Raw genomic sequence first — 9,494 nt, forward strand, 5'->3', positions numbered from 1 at the left:
TGAGGAATTTCATTTTTTGGCTACTGAAATTATAGTTGCGCTTTAAGCCTTCATGGGATAAAGTCTTTCAGATATATAAATCCTATACAGCAGTGCTTCTCAAACTTTTTCTACTGGCGCCTCACCCAACAGACCAAGGCAATGCCTGGGCCTCACCAGACTGACCAAGAGGATGCCAGGCCTCATCATCTGTGGTGAAAGTCCATTTAAAAGCTGAAAAAAATGCTAGGGCTACCTTTTACCCATCTCCCAAGCTCTATATACTAATAAAGCAAGTACAAAATAAATTAATAATGTTGCTAAAATGGAGATTTTTGCAAACAGCATAGTTGCTTTGTTAAAACTAGTTCCCCAGCTGGGCCTCACCAACAACTAGGCGGCGCCTCAGTTTGGGAAGCACTGCTATAAGGGAAAACAATACCCACAACCCGCAAGTTGCCTTACTGTCTCTACTGCCAGGTCCTATTTCACAAGTCAAGAAAGGTATTTTGAGACACACTGCTCTACTATCATCCCCAGATATTGGAAAAACAATCTGTATCTACTTTGGGGGAATGGATAGCTGAAGTCCAAGAATTGGGTATGATGAAGGAGCTTGTGGCAGAGGAACATAACCGGTCAAAGAAATGGGTTGCAATTTGGTTCCGGTGGCGCCAATTTATGGATTCTCCTGAGATTGTAATGGGGCACCTGATCAGTTTATTGAGGGTCTAGTACCTTCCCCTCCGTTCCCGCTTTTCTCCCCCCTTTAGTAGATGATTGAAGGAATTGCCGCCGACTCTGAACCACTCCATATGCCTTGCGTGTCCAGATATCCACTTTTGTATTACCGATTTTGATACTTAAGTCTGAGGTGTCCCTGTCCCCTTTTTCCTTCTCTTCTTTCCCCTTTCTTTCTTTTCCTTTCCCTTTCTTTGTCTCTTTCTTCTCTGATGCTTGTTTACAGTACTGTTTTATTCATTGTACTGAAGCGAGGCTTTCAAATATAACTTGTTGGTGGGCTGTTGGTTAGCTTTCAGTCATGTTTACGGATGTTAATTATATTTTCCTTACAAGATGTGATATACATGCCTGTTTAATGTAAAATACATTACAAATGACATGCGATGTAGAGTCCCTCTACACTAATATAAAGCATTGTGATGGTCTGGAAGCAGTTTCCTTTTTTCTTCAGAATGGTGATACGACTAGTGATATGATCAAATGCCTGAATTGTTATCCTTCAATTTGACGCATATTTTTTTCATTTTTAATGGGTCCTTCTACCTGCAGCTTCAGGGGACAAGCAATGGGGCGCCATGTGCGCCCTCATATGCTAATCTCTTCCTTGGGCTGTGGGAGAGGGACCTGTCCCTGTCAGATCAGCCTGTCTCAATGGATCGTGTCCTTATGTGGGCACGATACATTGATGTTTTTCTGATCTGGCAGGGGACGGCAGAGGATCTCCAGACATTTATGGATGTTTTGAATCTGAATACCCACAACATCCATCTGATGTATAAGTGGGATACTAAACAAATTGACTTTTTGGATATCTTGATTAAAAAGGACCCTTCTGTTTTTTTACAAACAGATGTATACAGAAAATCTACATCAGTAAATTCTACCTTACATGCATCCTCCTCCGCCCATCCGACATCCACGATTAAAGCAGTTCCAACTGTTCAGTATTTAAGGATTCAATGTATCTGTTCTTCGGACGAGGACTTTGAACGACAAGCAGAAGATTTACAACAGAGATTTCTCAATCGAGGATACAGCAAGAGGATACTGAAAAAGGCATACAAGAGAGCGAAAATGAAGGAAAGACAAAGACTAATACATACATCCACATCCAAGGGATCGAGTAATCAGGTAAGATTTATTACAAATTTTCAAAGCCAATGGCATAAGATGCATGAGGTGATGCGACAACATTGGTCCATTCGGTTATCTGATTCAACTTTACAGAAGTATTTACTAATGACACCCTCCATCACAGCAAGAAGAGTGCCCAGTCTAAGAGATATTCTGACAAATAGCCATTACCCCAGACGACAACAGAAGAATCCATTTGGAACTAAAGGCCCTAGGTGGGGCAGTACTCCTTGCAGAAAATGTGTCGCATGCCCCAATATAGAATGTTGGATAGAAAGAAGAAAAAATACTGCGGGAGCGGCTAGGTCCTTAACAATGAAAACTCCAAAAAGGAAAAAAAAAAAGGAAAAAAGAAACACACACTTGGTGAGTGGTGCAAACACCACTCACAAAGATACAACGGCCATATACATGGATCTGATGATTTCCGCCGGGATCGCTGCACCCTCCGGACGCTGATAAGAGCTCCGGCTCGTATAAGCAGAAGGAAGCGGCAACACGCACAAGAAAGAACAAAAATGGGGAGCGATCAACTTCAGAACCAGCTCTACTATGTAATCAAAGGAAAGGTAAAGATAAACCAATATTCACTCACTTCTCGGAGGGGAGATCGACCTACTCCCCTCCGTTGCCCGGATAGCTTGTATTGGGAAAGGTGATATTCTGCTGCTTGAAGTCCTCACAGAGTCTTCGGTTGCGGCCTGTGTGTAACGGATACCTGTAGTGATCCTCCCGGGTGAGTTCTCCCTACACCCGGATTGGTACACACCGTACTTGGAAATGAACTGTGAGTATTACTATAACAAATATAAAACTTTATTCTGTCCGACGCGTATCAGAACTACAAGTTCCTTCCTCAGGGACGATAATACATATACTGCACACACACATTTAAATATAAGAGGATACCCTCCCTTTTGTGATGTCACTTCCACTTTCACCTTGTTGGAAAACCCTTCCCTTATTAACCCCTTCCTTTCATACTCGTTCTATTGTTTCATTTAACCCATTTGGTACTAAAGTATTGAGTTTAAATATCCAATAGCTTTCTCTTTTACATAATTTAGCAAATCTGTTCAGTGAAAAATGTATTTGCTCTATTGGGAATACTTTCAGTAGGCTATCATCAGCATTATGAAACATAGCGAAATGACGGGACACGCTATGTTTCCCGTATTTATGTTTAATGTTAAAACGATGTGTATTAAATCTTTTACGTAGCGTTTGACTCGTTCTACCTACGTATTGGAGGCCACACGGGCACTCCAGCACGTAGATCACATATTCTGATCCACAGTTTAAGTGATCTTTAATCTCTATTTTTTCTTTGGAGATCCTGCTTTCAATACTTTTCGTATTATTCTCTAAATAGTGACATGTTTTCCAATCCGGGTGTAGGGAGAACTCACCCGGGAGGATCACTACAGGTATCCGTTACACACAGGCCGCAACCGAAGACTCTGTGAGGACTTCAAGCAGCAGAATATCACCTTTCCCAATACAAGCTATCCGGGCAACGGAGGGGAGTAGGTCGATCTCCCCTCCGAGAAGTGAGTGAATATTGGTTTATCTTTACCTTTCCTTTGATTACATAGTAGAGCTGGTTCTGAAGTTGATCGCTCCCCATTTTTGTTCTTTCTTGTGCGTGTTGCCGCTTCCTTCTGCCAATATAGAATGTGCAACTGAATTTGTGGACTCGACAACATACGTATAAAATTCTGCAAACAATAACGTGTACCACTAGGTATGTAATGTACTATGCCACTTGCCCTTGTCCAAAGATTTATGTTTGATTGACCAGTCGTGCACTTAAAGTTCGCATCCGTGAACATGTAAGAGATATTGAGGCAGCACGAGATAAAACTGTATGGACAAATTTGAAACCAGTGGCACGCCATTTCAAGAGACATCATAACTGTGATTCTCATCTCTTGAAGGTTAGAGGCATCGACCGAATAATATGGGAATTAGAGGCGGAGACTGGAATACACGATTGGCGCAATGTGAAGCAAAATGGATCTGGAAAATGAAAACTGTACATCCCCTTGGCCTGAACGAAGTTCTGAGTTTCGCTCCATTTCTTGTGGTACTTGATCTAAAGTCTTCTTTTTCAAGTCCTATTTTCAATATTTTTAATGATGCTGTCAAAAATGACCGAACTTGAAATTTGATATTTTTTAAAATATTCATTATCCGGTTCTGAAACTTGTGGTTCATTGACTTTTCCTCATTTGAGGGGTTCTTACTAATAGCAGTTTTTATAATTTTTTTACTTTTTGCTCCACGTCTTTTTTTTAAATCTTATACTGTTTGGTCAAAAATGACCGATAGCCTTATATACTAATCTCCAGCCATTTTTTAAAAAAGAAAAGGAGTTATATTCTCTTTTTGGTCAATCAGTATCAGACAACAGAAAGCCAGACATAATTTTACATTACAATGCCACTAAAGGGGCAGTTGATACTCTAGATCAACTCATAGGCATTTACACCTGTAAACGCGAAACTAATTGGTGGCCAATGGTTGTTTTTTAAAATATTCTTGATGTGTCGGTGTACAATGCATGTGTTATGGCGTGAAATAGATCCAAATTGGAGCAAAAATAAACTGTATAAAAGAATGGGAAATCTTTTTAGAGGAATTGGGAAAATCACTGGTTAGCCCATATATTGAACAAAGAAAAGTAACACCCAGAGGTGATGGAGCTGCAGCCATTGTCCACAGGATCCAACAGCATGCTGAAGAAAGTGAACCAAGGGCTTCCACTAGCACTGCGACGATGGCCACGGCCTCCACCAGCAGTGCAACCAGCCTAAAACAGAAATGATGCGCCCTCTGTCCAACATCAAGTAATCGCAAATCAAATGTGATATGTTGCCAAGTACTTATGCAAAAGACATGTAAATTATACTTGTGACAAATGCAAATAGTAATTTTAGCATCTTGAACCTTATTTCACATTTCATATAGAAAAAAACTAGACTTTTTCCTTTTTAAATATATATTTACAAAGTTTGATGTTACTTAGTTATAGTTTAAAGTTTTATAAAAGACTTTTTGTGCAAATGTGCAATATGCATAAATAATGCAGTAAGGCCATTAACATTTTTTTGCCACAAAAAAAATATAACGTTTTTTATTTGTTTATGAACAACCATGTTCACATACAGTATAATAATGCAAAAGATATTCAAATAAAACACTAGTTAGTTAAAAATCCAGACCTTAATAGGCCCGGTCAAAAATGACCATAACATTATATAGTAGAACCGAACAGAACAGCAGGGTTAATTATCATATTTGTTTCTTTTCTTTTTTCTTTTAGATTTACTCTTCCCATCTGAATACGTATATGTCTGTGGCGGAACATGGAAAATATAAGATCCACTCCTTTGAATACACATATGCATTTTTTGGGTAGCTTCACACGTACCGTATCGCTGCGTTACACTATCTTGACTTATTTGTTTGATAACAATATACCTGATTTGTTGCACTTTTTCTTAGTTTTGCACTAACCATATTTGTTGTACCATCACATTCATACACTTCATCACACTCTATATTAGGTTACACACATATTTATTAATTTATTTACACTTACACTTTAGCGCACATTTTACATTCACACATTTTTATTTATTACATTTTCAGAAACATTCACATTTCAGTTCACAGGTTACACATTTAATTTTTATAAAATTTTTATCAATTTTACATTCTATTTTTATACATTATACCAGCTTTTACTTTCACTTCACTTCCACACTGCATATGAATTCACTTCCACATTGCATATGAATTCAACATGGCACTACAGCACTTTTAAGTCAATGCACTTTATTTTTGCACTGTTAGCATATAATTTTAAGTTCCTTTTTGGGGGGTTAAAGAAGTACATAGGTCCAGCATCCTTCAAAAAAAAGCCAAAAAAAAACAAAAACATTTTTTTCTCGCAATAACCTAGCTCCGTGGCTGTGCGCACGCCCAGAAAATCACTTCTTCCTGGTTGTGGAGTGGCCTATCAGACGGAGGATACTGTCATGACGTCACAGTCATGTGTTTGGAGACGACCGATCATGTGACTGACGTCCTGACATCACTTCCGGCCTGGCCACAATACACCCGGTGAGTGGGGGTGACAGATGGAACATGCGCCGATTAGCTAAAGGTGATTAGTAATTACCATCTGCTAGTGATTGGTAGGACTGACCTACATAAATCAGCACTAGATGGGACGTCATTACCCCCGGACGAAGGCAACGAAACGCACGTCGGGGTGGTGGCATCCCGGAGGCTTCACATTACGACAATCCTTTCAAAGGTATACTCTTGCTGTATCCCTAAGAAATCGTGGGGTTGGATATTAGAAGGCATTTTTTTGAGCACACAGTCCATCAACATGGAAGTTATAATACTTGGTGTGCACTAGCACTTTATTAATTGTTATAATACATGATATTGTGCTCAATGGATTTTTAAATATATATTGTCTGCCCGTTTATATATATTGCTTTGCCAAGGATTTTCAGCACATGTAATTATAGGAATTTGTTGTTACTGCCTCCGGGATAGCCACAGTTCTTGTTAATGTTTGGTTCTCTTTTTAAATTATGTTTTTATATGTAATTAATAAAGATTTGTTGGCTATGTAAATTCAGCGGTTTTCTTTTTCTTGTGAAAATATTTGTTTTGCTGTAGTAGTCAGATAGATTCATGCACTAAACATACAATAGACCAATGATACACATATATACAGAGAGTTGCATGTAGATAGGAGTGTGGACATATACTGTATTTTATGCCAAATGGTTTTGTATACTCTGAGAAATGATAATAAAAAGAGATCATACATACATTTTTGGGACAGTGTGATCTCTGTAATGGGGTCCTTTTAGGGGCGTTTCTCTATTATTTTCCAAAGAATGTCTGCAATTGTCAGCCAACGCCATGCATTTCCTCAAATTTAGGTTTAAAATCACATGGCCTCCGTCCTCCATTTTGGCAAAATACAGCTTCTAAAAGCCAAATGGAGCTCCTTTCTTTTGGAGTCTTGTCCTGCGTCTACATGGCACTTTATGTCCACATGTATTTCCATACTCGGGAGAAATTGCTTTACATGTTTTTTTTCTTTTAATCCCTTGTGAACATGAAAAATTCACAGCTAGACGAACGTTTTAATGTAAAAAAATATGATTGGCCATGCAGGCTAGCACAATGTCTATGTGCACATAAGACCGGGGGCAGCCACCGCCGACTGATGGTCCGGAAATGGATTTAAATGAAATATCAATGGAAAAAAAAGAGGTGTTTTAGGTGGATTAAAGCAACACCTCCTTTTCTTCTCCATTGACTAAATCCCATATCCATACAATAGAGAATAACAAGTTGATAGCTAGTGGTCTGACTGCTCAGACCCCCACCTGTTCCCAAGAATAAGGAAGCAATTGTTCCACAATGAATAAAGCACTAAGCACATCTGTATAGCTGGCACTCCATAAATCCTCTATTAAACCAGTATTATACATTCTACTCAAGAAAAATTACAGAAATTTTAGACACCCCATCTTTATCAAAGTTCAGCAGAAAATATAGATATGTTGTTAGCTATCACTAGGATTACATATTTTTTGCTCTGAACAGTTCCTGACATAGACAGAGGTGGCAGCAGAGAGCACTGCGTCAGAATGGAGAAAATACACCACCTTCTGCAGGATATACAGCAGCTGAGAAGTACTGAAAGACTTGAAATTTTTTAATAGAAGTAAAGTACAAATCTCTGGCACCAGTTGATTTGAAAGAAAAAAATGGTGAACAACCCCTTTTAATGACAAATAATTACTGTTATTTTACAACAGCAGCAATTATTTTCCATTAAATGACGGAATCCACTAAATTTCAACCTGTGTTTTTAATCCAATTCTGGTTTTGTTTGAAAAATACCGACACTGTATGAACATAGCCTAAAGGGGGTCTTTTACACATCCGTACAATTCTATCTGTTCACGGACGAGGTACCTAAACAGTTCAGAAGTTCGTGTTACTGTACTGGCACCACCAAACTGGATTGCCAAAGTTGACCAAATTTACTGCATTGAAGAAATAGCTATGTATTCTCCTCGACCATGAGAAAACCCTAGGACCCCTTACATGATCCCATAAAGTGTTATATTTCAGAGTAAACTTTATTTTTTTAACACATTATTCAAGACATTTACTAAACTAACTTCTACTATTTGGTGAATCACATTGACATAAATTAAAGTCCCCTGTGTGTAAATATATTGGCAAAAATTGTCCCAAACTTGCAAAGAATTTGATTAAGTTTCCGCCATTTTAGAGTTTCATTATATATGAAGATGCAAACTCTCTTAAAAATCTGGCCAGTTTCTGGATGCATATCAATTCTGGATGCTCCCATAGGGTTCAATGGGGCTTCTGTGCCAGATTACTGGACGAAAATAGGACAGGATTTATCCTTTCCTATTTTCTGGCAGGGATACCCTGAGGGGTGTGTGTCTAATAGGGCCTTATAGGAGCACAACAGTAAAAAAAAATTATTTTGCTCTCTATATTTGGAAGTGTCAGACTCTACATCAATTTATTCCCTCATAGAATTTCACACAATATTGGTGCACTCTGCTCAAAACGTGCATCTACACAACACTTTCAAGGCACACCAGTTCTGTATAAAACTTTATTTTTTCTTGCAGCTTGTCTTGCACTTCACAATGTGTGGTAAAGATGTGGTTTTTAGTTGTTAAAGCTAGTGTGATGTCAGCATGTGCCTCATTTCACCCTATTGATAATTACTCATGGAGGTCTGTAGGGATGCGAAAGGCTCTATGGAGGCCAACCTTAAAAATCAGCTTCTTAGAGAACCCTGAACCAGAAGCCAAGAGGAAAACTCTCTGTAAGCTTTGGCAAAGGTCAGCAAACAATGCCCAAATTATGATCTGTTAAGAAAGAAGTTTGTCAGGTCTTGTATCTTTCTACAAATAGCCAAGATCAGACTTCCGTGTTTCCCCAAAAATAAGACAGCGTCTTATATTAATTTTTGCTATATCTTATTTTTCCATCAAGAATTCTTATTGTTGAGGAAAAAAATTATTATATACTGTATAGTAGTAATCATCACAAACTACCATAACCTGACAAAACCCTGGTGGCGTTGGGGTCTTATGTTCAGGGGATGCCTTATTTTAAGCTATCCTGTAAATCATCCACTATGCCTTATTTTCAGGGTAAACAGGGTATACTAGTGCACCGTGTGTGGCAGGCTGCATTATTTCCACACTAAGAGGCATAAGTACTGGTGACATGGCTGGACACTCCTGCACCTCTAACACCTATAGAGAGGTGCAGAGCTTCAGAGGCACTCCCCACATGGCACATTTATCGTGGTTACCGCCATATCTCAGGCACGGTATTGCACTACACTTCTCCCCTGCACAAGCCTTACTAGGTATTACATAACGCGCCCTAACACGCTGAGGCAGCTGAGAGACGCTCTCCTAATTCTTAATACCAGAGACCAAGCTTCACCTCAGTTATCACCACATGGAGTTTACTCCCTAATGACCCCTACACAGTTGTATACAATCCCCAGTCAGCATTCCCCATTACTAAGTCCCACG

The sequence above is a fragment of the Dendropsophus ebraccatus genome, chromosome 3, assembly GCF_027789765.1.
Source record: "Dendropsophus ebraccatus isolate aDenEbr1 chromosome 3, aDenEbr1.pat, whole genome shotgun sequence".
Classification (NCBI taxonomy): Eukaryota; Metazoa; Chordata; class Amphibia; order Anura; family Hylidae; genus Dendropsophus; species Dendropsophus ebraccatus.